Source organism: Apium graveolens, chromosome 2, assembly GCF_009905375.1.
Source record: "Apium graveolens cultivar Ventura chromosome 2, ASM990537v1, whole genome shotgun sequence".
NCBI classification, from domain to species: Eukaryota; Viridiplantae; Streptophyta; class Magnoliopsida; order Apiales; family Apiaceae; genus Apium; species Apium graveolens.
In genome coordinates, this window is record NC_133648.1 from 96,429,426 (window position 1) to 96,445,584 (window position 16,159).

Sequence of the window (16,159 nt, forward strand, 5' to 3'; positions counted from 1 at the left end):
TCCCTGATGGAAGAAAACCACATTTCTTGGCTATAGGCTTCGTAAGCAGCCTCACATACTCTGCCTCAGCCTCGGGAGTTGAAAGTCTAGGCCTCACACCACCTGCACTCGAAGAATCAGTGGTGTCACTGCTTACTTGGGTTCGCTGTCTTTTTGGTGCCATTCAGATTGAATAAGTTTGAGAGAATATAAGTTTGTAAGAGAGATTTGTGTGTTTGAGAGTTTGAGAAGTGATGGAGAAGTTTATGTATAAGTGTATGTATATATAGGAGATTGGGAGAGAATTAGTTATGGAAAAGGAGTGGGAATTAATTATGAGAATAATGGGTTTGATTTGGAGAAGGAAATTTGGGATATGGGTGAGTAAAATTTGGGTGGGAATTGATTTTTCATTAAAATCCCCAAATTTCTTTTTATTCGGACTTATATATTTTTTTCACAAACAGTGACTCAGCGCGACCGCCCCGCCTGGCAGCGCGGGCACGCCGTGCTACTAGAAAACCAGCGGGGCTGCCCCGCATGCCAGCGCGGGCACACCGTGCTACTGACTTTTCAGCGCGGCCGCCCCGCTTCTCAGCGCGGGCGCGCCGTGCTACTGTAGTTGGCACTGAATTTTTCCAATTTTTAAATTTTTTTACGGTTTTCTCCTTTTTTTTCCTTCTTCCTCTATCTACTAATATACAACAAACTTGGGTTGCCTCTAAAGAAGCTTTTGGTTCCACTTACCCTCAGGAGGATAGATATGTTTCTCCCCTCTACTACCCTCAGGAGGAGTGTGTTCAACAGTAGTCTTCCTTGGTTCTACTTCAGCTTCCTTCTACACTTCTTCTTCAGCCACAACTTCTTCATCCGAAACTTGAGAGTGTTCGGGATTTGCAACCTTCCCAGAACTCAATGTAATTGCCTTTACCTGCTCCTTAGCTTCCCTCTTTCCTGGCACTTCAGTGTCACTAGGGAGTGTACCAAGTTGATGATTTAGCAAGGCATTGGCATTTTATCCAATTTGATTTTCCAAGGTCTTGATGGAAACCGCTTGGCTCTTGCACATGAGCCTCAACTTCTCCAATTCAGATTTTTCATTAGACTGTTACAGCTGGAGTTGTTGCCTTGGTGCATATTGCGGTTGCTGAAAAACAGGGGGTTGTACTGCATTGTTGTATACCGCTGATAAGGCTGCTGAACCGCATTCTGAGTGTTACTCCAGCTAAAGTTAGGATGATTGTGGTTATTGGGATGATAGTGTTAGTGTTTGTGCCCTAGGGATAACACTATTATGTTTATATTATGAAACATTTGGATTATTAATTATGATTCTATGGATTATTCTTTAGTAATTTATTATATCTTTATTTTCTAGGATAAAATGTTAGATTAATAAATGTCCTTGGAATATGATATGTAAATATGTATCTCTAAATACGTGACTTAGAAATGAGATTATGAGAATAGTATTGATATTTCTAAAGGTCCCTAGTCAAGTATTATTGTTAAGGGAAGATACTAAATATGTTGAGACTAGTGTGTTTGTCGATAGATGATCACATCTCATTGGTCATAGGTGTGGTGATACTAAAGTCAAAACACAGGCATATGTATTAAATACATGGTGCTGGATTGACCCGTTGTGAGATACTACCTGTTTAAAGTGTCATAAGTTAGTCTCACAGTGATAATGATGTATTGGTCCTTTGACCTGAAATCATTATATTTCTATACGAGAATTAACATACTTTGATACTATTGAAAGTTATCCTTGACCGGGTAATAATAAAAGTAGACATTGGGTATATTATGAATCGTATGATAAATATGAATGATCTGAATGGGATTTAGCCCTCCTAGATTAAAGGAGTGATATTATTGGCCTCTTGATTGAGTAAGACTATAAAATGCATGGCCGTGCTCAAATAGTGATTTATTTAATAGTTTACTCATTGATCAAGTAAAGAAGGATTAAACGTTAAAAGAGGATGACACAATGCATGCCTCGAGTTTGATCTATAATATAAGGCTAAAGGGATTATATTACATTTTAAATTATTCACGAAAGGTTTAATTGAATCACCAATTTTTTATTATTACTTGGGGAGCAATGATGTATTACTAGATGCCACTCATTGTTTATAATTTTATTATTAGAAAATAAAATTATTGCCAACGTAATAATAACCTAAAGGGTCACACACAAAGAACGTTTAAAACAGAGTGTTATTTAAATTATGAATTTAAATATTTTATTATTATTAATTCGAATTTAATTATTAAATTAATTAAGTGAGACTTGATTAATTGTATATATATTAGAATTTGAATTTTATAATAATATAAACCCAAAATCAGTATGGGTCCTTTTAGAAGCCCATTAAGATTAGGGTTAGGCCCAAATCCTCTCTCCCTATATATACATTAAGATGTATATTTTTAGGGTTTAGTTGATACATCACATTTTTAGAAAACCCTAGCAGCTCTACATCTTAGAGAGGCTAGAGAGAGAGTGAGAGAGAGAGAGAGAGAAAAGAGGCAACCAAATCGGCTAGTACTGGCTCCGGTGATCGTTGGATGATCGGGCGTTCATATGGATACCTTGGAGAGCAGATCTTCAAAAGGAGGGCTGCTGTGTTGGTTCATTAAGATCTGTACATTCAACACAATCAGAAGGAAAGCTTTATTAAGGTAAACATCTAATCTCTGAATTAAATGTCTTATTATGCATGGATCCTGCGTTTGGGGTTTCGGTTTTCATATTTATTTTTGTTTTTTCACTACTTTTGTGCCACGAATCTCAACAGATAGGTGGCTGGCACAGGTTGCTGCGACCTCTGAAAGTTGTTCATGAACTGAGTTGATTTACTAGAAATAGTACACTGCTCCGTCTCATGGGCACCAGCACAAAGCTCACAGATACTAGTGATCTGATTAACTCCATAATTATCCAAACAATCCACCTTCATCATCAAAGCCTTAAGTTGCGCAACTATAGCAGTAGCTGTATCTAACTCCAGAATTCCTGCTACCTTGCCCTGAGATAGTCTCTGAGTAGGATTCTGGTATTCATTAGCAGCCATCAGTTCAATCAATTCATAAGTTTCATCATAGCTTTTAGCCTACAAGGCTCCTCCTGATGCCGCATCAAGCATGAGTCTAGAAGTAGCACCCAATCTGTAATGCCCTCCAGACCCGGGTATAAGTCAGGGGGTTACTAGCTAATCACCAAACCTGTACAATCTGATTAACAAATAATAAAGAAATGAAAACAAACCCCTTTAACACTAACCAGGATCTTTTTAGGTTGAAGTATGAAAACAAGAACCACTAACTACTTTTAATATAAACCAAATTCAAAATCTCACAAACTCTCTTTATTACAAACCATTATCTAATCAGTTTTAAACTAAGTTCATCTTCTATTCAAACACCTACACTCACTATCTATACACCACCTGTTCGGGCAACTCAAAGCTTTCTTCCTGGATTGGGATCAACACCTTGGGTATGAGAGGATCCCGAGTGTAACACCCCCAGATCCGGGGTCGGGAATCCGGGTTGTCACGGTCTTTCTTTCCACAATATCACTTTACTTAATTAATAATAAATACCCTCATGCTGTGACCCCACACTAACACACACCACAACTCGTTATAGTCTCAGAGATGAAATTGAAATAAGTACAAGTCTTTGAATCCACAATTTAAAATTATTACAACCCAAAATGATTACTTGATAATTTACAGTTAATTGCCATTATCTGCCACAAGTTATAATTATACATAATTGGATTCTCAAAAGTAGATGGTCTAAACTACAATGGATCTACCTCTGCAGCTATAGCAGCTACAATATCAGCGGGAAGACGCGGGACGCTTCCCACGCGCTTGCGCTGGGTCTGCTGGAGTCTGGCCATCTCTCCTAACTGTTGTTGTGTGATGAAGAAATAAAGCAAGAGTGAGCCTTACAGCTCGCAAGATAATATGTAGTGATAACAATAATACCAGTATCTAAATGGATACTTACTAAAATCTTTATCGTGTGTAAGATAATTACTTACTAGATATAAGTAAAAACAAGGAATGAAGTTACCAATACTTCCCCACACTTATATCATTTATAAAGCTACTTGAACTATCACCGTTCAAAGTATAATTAAATTCACGAGGTCATCCCATAGATGAGACCACAAATAAACTTGAAAATATTTGATCTTTGAAATATTTTGAAAAGAAATGAAGTTACGAGATACTTCATTCAATGGATACACCAATAAAAATGTTTGACCCTGTCAATGCTTCGGCAACCACCCATTAGTAGCCTTTCGATCGAAATGCTACGGGTAGTGTTGCAGAATTATCCAAATGGATGATGAACTCATTACGGGAGTTTACCGCGCCAGGAAGACCACTTACGATGATCAGTCGTAGTAGTACAACCCCACCATTTTCTACATGTAGAGGAGAACCTGTCGGATTTACTTGTCAACCGAACACTGAACTCCTAAGGAATGGACCGCCTTAGCGGAACTTCCAGGCCATTTGGGCCAATATAATAAGGCTGGGCCGGCGCTACTCGACCACTTACGCCACTCCTAGTTCAGATGAAATCCATGACTCTGAAACGTAAAGCTCGTTTCCCCCTTTCCCCAAGTAGAAACTTGTTGATACGGCTCCACCAAGAAGTCGTATCTAGTTGGAAAGGAAAACTCACCGATATTTCCCAGGCGATGCCTGTTAATGGATTAACTTGTTCCAAGAATTTTACTTCCCGAATATTGGGTAAGTAATCAAAAAAACTCTTTTACCAAGACAGCAACCTTGTTGCGAATATAAAACACACCACCGAGCCGGATCCCCCATGTTTTGAGCGAGTATTTAAATCTCCTTTTTAAAAGGAAGATTTTAAATATAAAAATAGTTTTGGGATCCGCTCTAACTTTTGAAAATCATTTTAAAGACTCGAAAACACTTTAAAGAGTGTTTGGAGTAAAACTGATTTAATGAAGTAAATCAGTCCCCAGAATATTTAGAAAATGTCTGAATATTATTATTTAAATAATATTCCCACAAAAAAATAATCTTTATAAAATAATTGAAGTAGAAGTATTAAAACTTATACTTGAAATGAATAGCAAATAATCAAAGATATACTTATACGAAAGTAATATCTTTATTTGAATAATCAAAAATAAGTTTGATTATCGACACCTTATTCTTTAATAAAATAAAGAATATATTTCAGCAATTAATCGGAGTCATAGATCCTCAAATGAATATTCAAATAATATCAATAAAAATAAGCTGAGTCATAATACCTCGAATGAATGTTATAAATAATATTCATTAAATAAAATAAAGGAGTCATACATCCTCAAATGAATATTCAAATAATATTCAATAATAAAATGAAGTTTAAAGCTATCGAATAAACCTTATTCGATTTATAGTTTGGAAAACTATAACCATATATATATATAAATATATATATATATATATCCATATCCATATTAAATCTACTCGGGATCCTCGACTCCCGGTTTTAGAAAATATTTTCACCCTTGGGTCCCTATACTAAGGGTATATGCAAGATACAACTATCCTCTAGCATAGGTATTATCAAATAAACCAACAGATATACATCTCAAGAATATAAAACAGGCATGCATATATACCATATCACATGCTACAATATATCGCAACATTTGCTAAATAACAATCATGCAATATCACAAGATAATGCATATACATACATTTATATCACAACAACAGTGTATCGGATAGAATACTTGCCTGAGCGACTTGGGGGTGAGAAAGGCTCGGGACGAGTCTGGCAACCTATAAACAACAAGTAAGTTGGAATTAAACCAAAATCACTTGTAAGTCTATGCTTATGTCACCCTTATGATGTCATCCTCCCTTCCTTGTCTTCTTTCTATTGGTTGGATGACATCACTCCCCTTAATCCCTTTGATTAGCTTCCTAATCATTTGCCTAATGACCGCTGATCTGTTGTACGGTTCGCTTAACTTTCGTTCTCGTTTATCGTTTGAAGGATCATACCCGGGATCTTATTACTTAGGTTCCCTTGACCTTTCTCAATACATTATATTCCTTTTTATGATCCTCTATTATAATCCTTTAATTTAAATCCTTTTTATCCTGTTACCTTATACTCAATTCTCTCCGTATCTTGTGGATTTCCGGGAAAAACCAAAGTGTTCGGAATTGGGTTCTGACGATATTTACATACACTTATATACTTCATATAGTACTAATAAAATCCCAGAATATCCATAACAGAACCCCTACATAGTGTGGCGTGAAAAGTTTTCTCATTCAGCTAAAACACTATTCACAAGGGTTACAAAAAGTTGAAAAATTTTGGGGTTATTACAGTCTCCCCTCCTTAAAAGGATTCCGTCCCGGAATCAAACAGAAAACAATTGGGGGTACTTTTCTAGCATTGCGCTCTCTAGTTCCCAAGTCGATTCTTCCACATTATGATTCTGCCATAGTACTCTGACTAGCTTGATCACCTTGTTCCGAAGCACCTGCTCCTTCTTATCCATAATCCTTACTGGCTTCTCCACGTAAGTTAGATCTGGCTGCATATCCACCTGCTCGTACTCCACTATGTGCCTGGCATCTCGATGATACCTCCTTAGCATTGACACATGGAACACATTATGAACTTGTTGCAAATTAGGGGGTAGGGCTAGCTCGTAAGCTAACTTTCCAATCCGTCTTAATATCTCAAAAGGTCCAATGTATCTTGGGCTTAGTTTTCCTTTCTTTCCGAACCTCATTAATCCCTTCCAAGGGGATACTTTCAACAGTACTAAGTCCCCTACCTCATATTCCTTGTCCTTTCGGGCTAGGTCTGCATATTTCTTCTGTCTGTCTTGGGCTGCTACAAGTCGCCCTCTGATAAGATCCACTATATCTTTGGTCCTTTGGACCACTTCGGGTCCGAGCATCTTCCGCTCTCCTACTTCATCCCAGTATAAGGGAGATCGACACCTTCTTCCGTACAAGGCCTCATAAGGCGGCATCCCGATGCTAGCATGAAAGCTATTGTTATAGGAAAACTCGATCAACAGCAGGTGATCATCCCAACTTCCTTTAAGGTCTATTGCACAGACTCTCAACATATCCTCTAGTGTCTGGATGGTCCTTTCACTCTGTCCATCCGTCTGGGGATGGTACGCGGTACTCATATTTAACTTGGTCCCCGCACATTCCTGAAAGCTCCTCCAAAATCTGGAGTTGAACCTTGGGTCTCGGTCTGAGACAATGGACGCTGGGACTCCATGTCGCGTCACTATTTCCTTAAGGTAAATGTCCACCAGTCTATCGACTGTGTATCTCTCGTTGATAGGAATGAAATGAGCTGACTTTGTCAGTCGGTCTATAATTACCCAAATGGCGTCGTGATTGGCTTTCGTCCTTGGCAAGCCTACAACAAAATCCATCGCTATCTGTTCCCATTTCCATTCGGGAATCTCCAGGGGTCGCAAAAGTCCACTGGGTCTCTGGTGCTCTGCCTTTACTCTTTGGCAAGTCAAACATTTGTTCACCCATTCTGCTACGTCCCTCTTCATGTTGGGCCACCAGTAATATTCCTTCAAATCCCTATACATCTTGGTACTTCCTGGGTGAATGGAATACCTTGAACTATGGCTTTCATCCAAAATCTCATCTTTAAGTTCTTGAACATTCGGAACCCAAATTCGGTAGGAGTACCTCATTATCCCTTTATCATCTTTCTCAGTATGGATCTCTTCTCCAGTCATTGACTTTCTGTCTTCATTCATTATTTTCTCTTGGCACAATCTGATCTTTTCCAATAATTCTGGCTGCATTGAGATCTCAAAAAGCTTTTCAGTTCCGGTTCCGGTTACCTTTACCTCTATTTCCATTTTCTCAAAATCCCTTATCAACTCTTCCGAGGTCGTTATCATTCTGAGTCTTTCCTTTCTACTAAGGGCATCAGCCACCACATTGGCTTTCCCTGGATGATAGAGAATCTCACAATCGTAGTCCTTGATTAGTTCTAACCATCTCCTCTGGCGCATGTTGAGCTCTTTCTGCGTAAATATGTACTTGAGGCTCTTATGGTCTGTGAAAATCTCGCACTTCTCTCCATACAAGTAGTGCCTCCAAATTTTTAAAGCAAATACTATTGCCGCGAGCTCAAGGTCATGAGTAGGATATCTAACCTCGTATTCCTTCAATTGTCTCGACGCATACGCGATAACTTTACCGTGCTGCATAAGCACACATCCTAATCCTTTGTGCGACGCGTCACTATATATCACAAAATCTCCTTTTCCATCCGGCAATGCCAATACCGGAGCCGTTATCAACCTTTTCTTTAATTCCTGAAAACTGTTCTCGCATTTCTCCGTCCATTCAAACTTCTCTGTCTTACGAGTAAGTCGTGTCAAAGGGGCTGCGATCTTCGCAAAGTCCTGCACAAATCTACGATAGTAGCCGGCCAATCCTATGAAACTCCTCACCTCTGTGGGTGTGGTTGGCCTTTCCCAATTTGAGACTGCCTCTATCTTGGAGGGGTCGACCAATACTCCTTCTTTATTGATCACATGTCCTAAAAACTGTACTTCATTCCGCCAGAATTCACACTTCGAGAATTTGGCATATAACTGCTCCTCTCTGAGTATTCCTAGAGCTATCCTCAAATGCTCTGCATGTTCTGCCTCAGTCCTTGAGTAGATCAAAATATCATCGATAAAAACTATCACACACTTGTCCAAGTACTTCTTAAATACTCTATTCATTAAATCCATGAAGGCTGCTGGGGCATTGGTTAATCCAAAGGACATTACCAAGAACTCATAATGCCCATACCTGGTACGGAACGCTGTCTTGGAAATATCTTCGGGCTTAATCTTTAGTTGGTGATATCCAGTTCTCAGGTCAATCTTGGAGAAATAAACAGCATCCTTTAGCTGGTCGAACAGATCGTCTATTCTAGGTAATGGGTACCTGTTCTTTATGGTTAGCTTGTTCAACTCTCGATAGTCTATGCACAACCTCATGCTCCCATCTTTCTTCTTAACAAATAAAACTGGTGCTCCCCACGGAGACACACTGGGTCTTATCATACCCTTATCCAAGAGTTCCTGCAATTGGATAGCTAATTCCTTCATTTCTAACGGGGCTAACCGGTAAGGTGCTTTTGAAACTGGCGCCGTCCCTGGGGCCAACTCAATAGCAAATTCAATCACTCTATCGGGTGGTAATCCCGGAAGGTCTTGGGGGAATACATCTTCAAATTCGTTGACTACTGGAATATCTTGTAAGTTGGGCACCTCCTTCTGTGTGTCCACCACATAGGCTAGGTAAGCCTCACTTCCTTTTCGTAGCATCCTTCTGGCCTGAGCCATGGTCAAAAATTTCTGCGTCTGCCTCTTTCCTCTAAATATAATTTCTTTCTTCCCGGGGATATTTAACTTAACTTTCTTCCCTTTACAGTCTATCTGAGCATCGTTGCTAGATAGCCAGTCCATCCCCAAAATCACATCAAACTCCCCTAATTTAAAAGGAATCAGATCAACACTGAAAGATTGCTCCCCTATGCCTATCTCACAGGCGGGGTGAATCTGGTTAACAGGAATAATCTCATGATTGGCTATTTCTACTTGTAATGGTTCTATCAAGGGTTTAGCCTTAAGTCTTAACCTACGCGCAAAGTCCTTTGATATAAAAGATTTAGTTGCTCCCGAATCAAATAAAACATTTGCACTGACTGAATTTAGAGAAAGGGTACCTGCTATCACATCTGAATCTTTCATAGCATCCTGGACTGTCATGTTGAAAGTCCTCGCAGTAGGTGGCTTATTAGAAGCAGCCCTGCTTGCTCCCGAAGCTGCTGGTTTGTTCATTGGGCATTCTCTCTTCCAATGACCTGGGCGTCCGCACTGATGACAAGTGGTGGTTGGAATGACGGCAGGGGCTGACGAAGGGCATTTGTGGGAATAGTGGCCCACTTGCCCACACTTAAAGCAGGTTACTGGCTTTCCTTTACACTCCCCAGTGTGATTCCTTCCACAAGTGTTACAGGTTGGCAATGGGGGTCGAGACTGGTTGGAATAGGACATTCTTGACTTCTGGCCGCCCTGGCTCACACTCACGCTCATTGGTCGCTTAAACCCAGTGTTCTTTCCCGGTAGGGACACTGCTCCTCGATTAAACCTAGTTGGGAAGCTCCTTCCTGCGGAACCTCCACCCATGCTCATACTTTTCCTCTTTATTCCTTTCTTCTCTCTTTCCTTCTGCATCTGTTCACTTCCGACTTCTACAATCGTTGCCTTTTGCACCAGAGTGGCATAGTCCGTAAGCTCAAGGATTGCCACCCTATTCTGAATCCATGGTTTCAGTCCCTGCTGAAACCTCCTAGCTTTCTTTTCCTCGGTGCTCACAAACTCCGGCACAAACCTTGATAACTCAGTAAATTTCGCTTCGTACTCTGCTACAGACAAGTTATTCTGCTTTAGCTCCAAGAACTTGAGCTCCATCTGGTTTTCCATAAACCTCGGGAAATACTTTCCCAGAAACAACTGACTAAATCTCTCCCAGGTTATAATAGCATCTGTCTCCATGTTTTTCTTGGCCTCCCACCAGTAGTTAGCTTCTCCTTTCAGAAGGTAGGTAGCAAATACAGTTTTCTGTGCCTCATCGATACTCAAAATCTCAAAAGATTTCTCCATCTCCTTTAACCATGCCCTTGCCTCAACTGGGTCGGCTGATCCGTGGAACTCAGGGGGCTTAAGGGACTTAAAAGCCCTGAAAGAGTTTGCCACAGCATTGTTACTTCCTTGAGGGGGTGGGTTGGGTTGACGTTCCAAATTCTGTCTTAGGAGTTGCATAAACTGGCCCATGGGATCCATGCCTGGGTTTGGTACTGGTTGCTCAACCTCGGTTTCTCCTTCTTCAGCCTCTATCTCAAATCCCTCAACATCATATGTTTCCTCTTCCTCTTCATACAGGGAGTCATCCTGTTCCACATAATCCTCATCTTCCTCTTCACTGTGATCTTGGTTTCTATTGTCCTGATTATGGCTTCCCTGGTCCTCAGATCCAGGGTTCGCCCTAGTTCCAATCTTTCTTGGCGGCATGATTCTGATAATAATAAAAACAATTATTGGGAAAAAATTCAACGTTAGGTCACAATCATATACAACATTGTGCCTTGCACAGCTCTTATAATGGGGAGAACGTATATCAGCAATTCTATTATTTTAAGAAAGTTATAATACGAAGTGCAGTAATAATAATGATAAAACAGTGATCCCGTCACTATGGAACTGAACCGAAAGGAAACAAATATATACATAATGCGAGAATACATAGTTTGATCTGGTCAAAAGTACAACAGTGCTACAGTCATCTGTCCCAAAAGTGATACACAAGAGTCTATCTGTCTAGTCAGAAAAAGGGATGCTATATACAAGTCAACTATCCCGGAAAATTGGCTCTTACTAAGGCCTCGGCTAACTAGACAACTAGACTATTCCATCATCAATCCTGAATCACACACCCGAGCAGGGTCAGCTCCCAAACCCTTTCCATCGCACGACGGAAGATATAGTCGGCCTGCCGCCTGGAGATCCTACCATGCCTGTTCCCCTGGAGAGATCTGAGTCTCGCTCGGGACTGTGAGCTCTATCCCCGTAAGCTCCCTCCTCAAGGATCGGGGTATAGAAGCCCTAGTCTCATAAGCTCGGGCACGCCTACCCGCCCTCTCTGCATCCAACTCCCTCCTGACCTCATCTAGTCGGGCCTCGGCAACAGCCACTCGGGTCCTCAAAACATCCTGAACATATCCATGAGCTAACGAAGACTGCCTCTGGGCAGGGTCAAGAGGTGGTGAATCCGGAGCCGCTGAGGGTGCCTCCTCGGTCTGCCTAGGCTCGGAAGTATGGGTCTCTGAGCTGTCATCATCAGGAATCCAAGATAGTGGTGGAGGGGTAGGGGCTCTGACCACCGGAAGTGTGGGTAAAGGGATACCAGCATACACTACCATAGGATCCAACACGCTCCTCAGCTACTGGGACCTCATCCGGGTCCTCCTCATCAGGAATAGCAATAACCTCTGTCTCTGACTCCTCTGAGGGGTCCTCCTCATCCTCCTCCATCTCAGGCTCCTCCTGATCCTCAACATCTATCAATGCCTCATCATGCTCACGCTCGTACATCTCAGGGTCCTCTATCTCAGGCGCCTACACATTAAACGAGCTAAGTTACTATCATGATACTTATAAGGGTTCCCGTAAGGGTTTTAAGCTGTCAGCACTACTTTAAGTAGTCCGACCATGAACTTGGCAAGAGTTCTTATTATCTTTGTGAGTTTGTTATTATATCGTACGCATCATCTCTGAGGTTTATAACGCTTAGCTCTGATACCATTTCTGTAACACCCCCAGATCCGGGGTCGGGGAATCCGGGTTGTCACGGTCTTTCTTTCCACAATATCACTTCACTTAATTAATAATAAATACCCTCATGCTGTGACCCCACACTAACACACACCACAACTCGTTATAGTCTCAGAGATGAAATTGAAATAAGTACAAGTCTTTGAATCCACAATTTAAAATTATTACAACCCAAAATGATTACTTGATAATTTACAGTTAATTGCCATTATCTGCCACAAGTTATAATTATACATAATTTGATTCTCAAAAGTAGATGGTCTAAACTACAATGGATCTACCTCTGCAGCTATAGCAGCTACAACTATCAGCGGGAAGACGCGGGACGCTTCCCACGCGCTTGCGCTGGGTCTGCTGGAGTCTGGCCATCTCTCCTAACTGTTGTTGTGTGATGAAGAAATAAAGCAAGAGTGAGCCTTACAGCTCGCAAGATAATATGTAGTGATAATAATAGTATAAGTATCTAAGTGGATACTTAATAGAATCTCTATCATATGCAAGATAATTACTTACTAGATATAAGTAAAAATAAGGAATGAAGTTACCAATACTTCACCACACTTATATCATTTATAAAGCTACTTGAACTACCACCGTTCAAAGTATTATAAGTTTCACGAGGTCATCCCATAGATGAGACCACAAATAAAACTTGAAAATATTTGATCTTTGAAATATTTTGAAAAGAGATGAAGTTACGAGATACTTCATTCAATGGATACACCAATAAAAATGTTTGACCCTGTCAATGCTTCGGCAACCACCCATTAGTAGCCTTTCGATCGAAATGCTACGGGTAGTGTTGCAGAATTATCCAAATGGATGATGAACTCATTACGGGAGTTTACCGCGCCAGGAAGACCACTTACGATGATCAGTCGTAGTAGTACAACCCCACCATTTTCTACATGTAGAGGAGAACCTGTCGGATTTACTTGTCAACCGAACACTGAACTCCTAAGGAATGGACCGCCTTAGCGGAACTTTCAGGCCATTTGGGCCAATATAATAAGGCTGGGCCGGCGCTACTCGACCACTTACGCCACTCCTAGTTCAGATGAAATCCATGACTCTGAAACGTAAAGCTCGTTTCCCCCTTTCCCCAAGTAGAAACTTGTTGATACGGCTTCACCAAGAAGTCGTATCTAGTTGGAAAGGAAAACTCACCGATATTTCCCAGGCGATGCCTGTTAATGGATTAACTTGTTCCAAGAATTTTACTTCCCGAATATTGGGTAAGTAATCAAAAACTCTTTTACCAAGACAGCAACCTTGTTGCGAATATAAAACACACCACCGAGCCGGATCCCCCATGTTTTGAGCGAGTATTTAAATCCCCTTTTTAAAAGGAAGATCTTAAATATAAAAATAGTTTTGGGATCCGCTCTAACTTTTGAGAATCATTTTAAAGACTCGAAAACACTTTAAAGAGTGTTTGGGGTAAAGCTGATTTAATGAAGTAAATCAGTCCCCAGAATATTTAGAAAATGACTGAATATTATTATTTAAATAATATTCCCATAAAGAATAATCTTTATAAAAATAATTGAAGTAGAAGTATTAAAACTTATACTTGAAATAAACATTAAATAACCAAAGATATACTTATATGAAAGTATTATCCTTATTTGAATAATCGAAAATAAGTTTGATTATTGACATCTTATTCTTTAATAAATAAAGAATATATCTCAGCACATAATCGGAGTCATAGATCCTCAAATGAATATTCAAATAATATTCATAAATAATATAAAAGAGTCATAAGTCCTCGAATAATATTCGAATAATATTCAGATAAATAAATAAAAGGAGTCATACGCCTTCGAATAATATTCGAAATAATATTCAATAATAAAATAAAGTTTAAAGTTATCGAATAAACCTTATTCGATTAATAGTTTGGAAAAACTATAACCATATATATATATAAATATATATATATATATATATATATATATATATATATATCCATCTCCATATATACAAAAATCTACTCGGGATCCTCGACTCCCGGTTTTAGAAAATATTTTCACCTTTGGGTCCCTATACTAAGGGTATATGCAAGTTACCGCTATCCTCTAGCATAGGTATTATCAACTGAACCAACAGATATATATTTCAAGAATATGAAACAGGCATGCATATATACCATATCACATGCTACAATATATCGCAAGAATTTGCTAAATAACCAACATGCATCTATCGCAAGATAATGCATATACAAGTGTATACATCACAACAACAGTATAACGGATAGAATACTTGCCTGAGCGACTTGGGGGTGAGAAAGGCTCGGGACGAGTCTGGTAACCTATAAACAACAAGTAAGTTGGAATTAAACCAAGATCACTTGTAAATCTATACTTTAACTAACTTAGACTCTAACGCTTGTTTTGCGCTCACCGATTCGCTTAAGTCACTCGGGTACCCTCGGCTCCACCATTTTTAATAATTTAACCTTTACGAGTTTTAAAGCGATTCCTTCGTGAATGTCTTACCAACTGTCTAACACACTTACCATAAATGTTTCATACATTAATTAACCCTTTTTGGTCTTTAACCTACATTTCAAAGTAAGGCGAGGGAAAAAGTTTCGTTCGCGAAACGCCGTTACTTGAAACGGTCGTTTCTCCTAAACCGTGCATCGGAATCGAACGAACTACATATCAAAACGAAGCTCGTAACATGAGCTATCTAATCATGGCAGTGGTCATAATCTAGCAGGGGGTTCTCGGGTCCTAATGCTATGCACAAAAACAGTCCAAAGAAAATCGGACGTTACGACGGCTATGTTTACGCGATTTCCCAATTTTAAACCATACAAAACCAACCACAAACCAACCTCAAATCCAACACACAACAAACATCCATCCTTATCACATCATAACAACCCCAACCAATTCAATTTAATCATTCATACTTATGCTTAAACTTAACTTTAATCATACTTAAGTTCCTTTAAATCAAAACCACAACAATTACCATTCCATTTCACTACCATTCCAAATCCCAAACTCTAAATCATAACAACAAACTACAATATCAACCCACTAATCAAAATCATCTTATAATATATAGGAATCTAGGGTTTGGAGATGGTATACCTTCCTTGAAGTGGTGGGTGGAGCTAGGAAGCCTTAAGAAGCTTTGAGAAGTCTTAAGAATGCTTGGATCTTCAAGAAAAACAAGAAAAAGTTCAAGTTAAAAACTTGAAAACACTATTCATTGTCTTCTTCTTTGATTAAATGAAGAAGATTGAGAAAGAATTAATGGCTTAAACTCATGATATAGTCCTAACTAAGCATGAAGATGATTAGGGAATTATCTTACCAATTTAGGAGGCTTGGATCTTGAGTTTTGAAATTCTATGCCTTTAAAAATGCTAAAAGCCGAGAGCAAATGAAGAACTCATGCCTTGGTTGCTTTTGATTTTTGATGAGAATGATTTTTTACTTGGCTTGGTTGACTTGTTTTGTATTTGATTTAGTCAATTACTTTCTTGCCCTTGAAATTGTGTGGTTACAAAGCTACCACACCTCCTTCCTTCCCATGTCATGCTTATGTCATCCTCATGATGTCATCCTCCCTTCCTTGTCCTCTTTCTATTGGTTGGATGACATCCTTCCCACTAATCCCTTTGATTAACTTCCTAATCGTTTGCCTAATGACCGCTGATCTGTTATACGGTTCGCTTAACTTTCGTTCTCG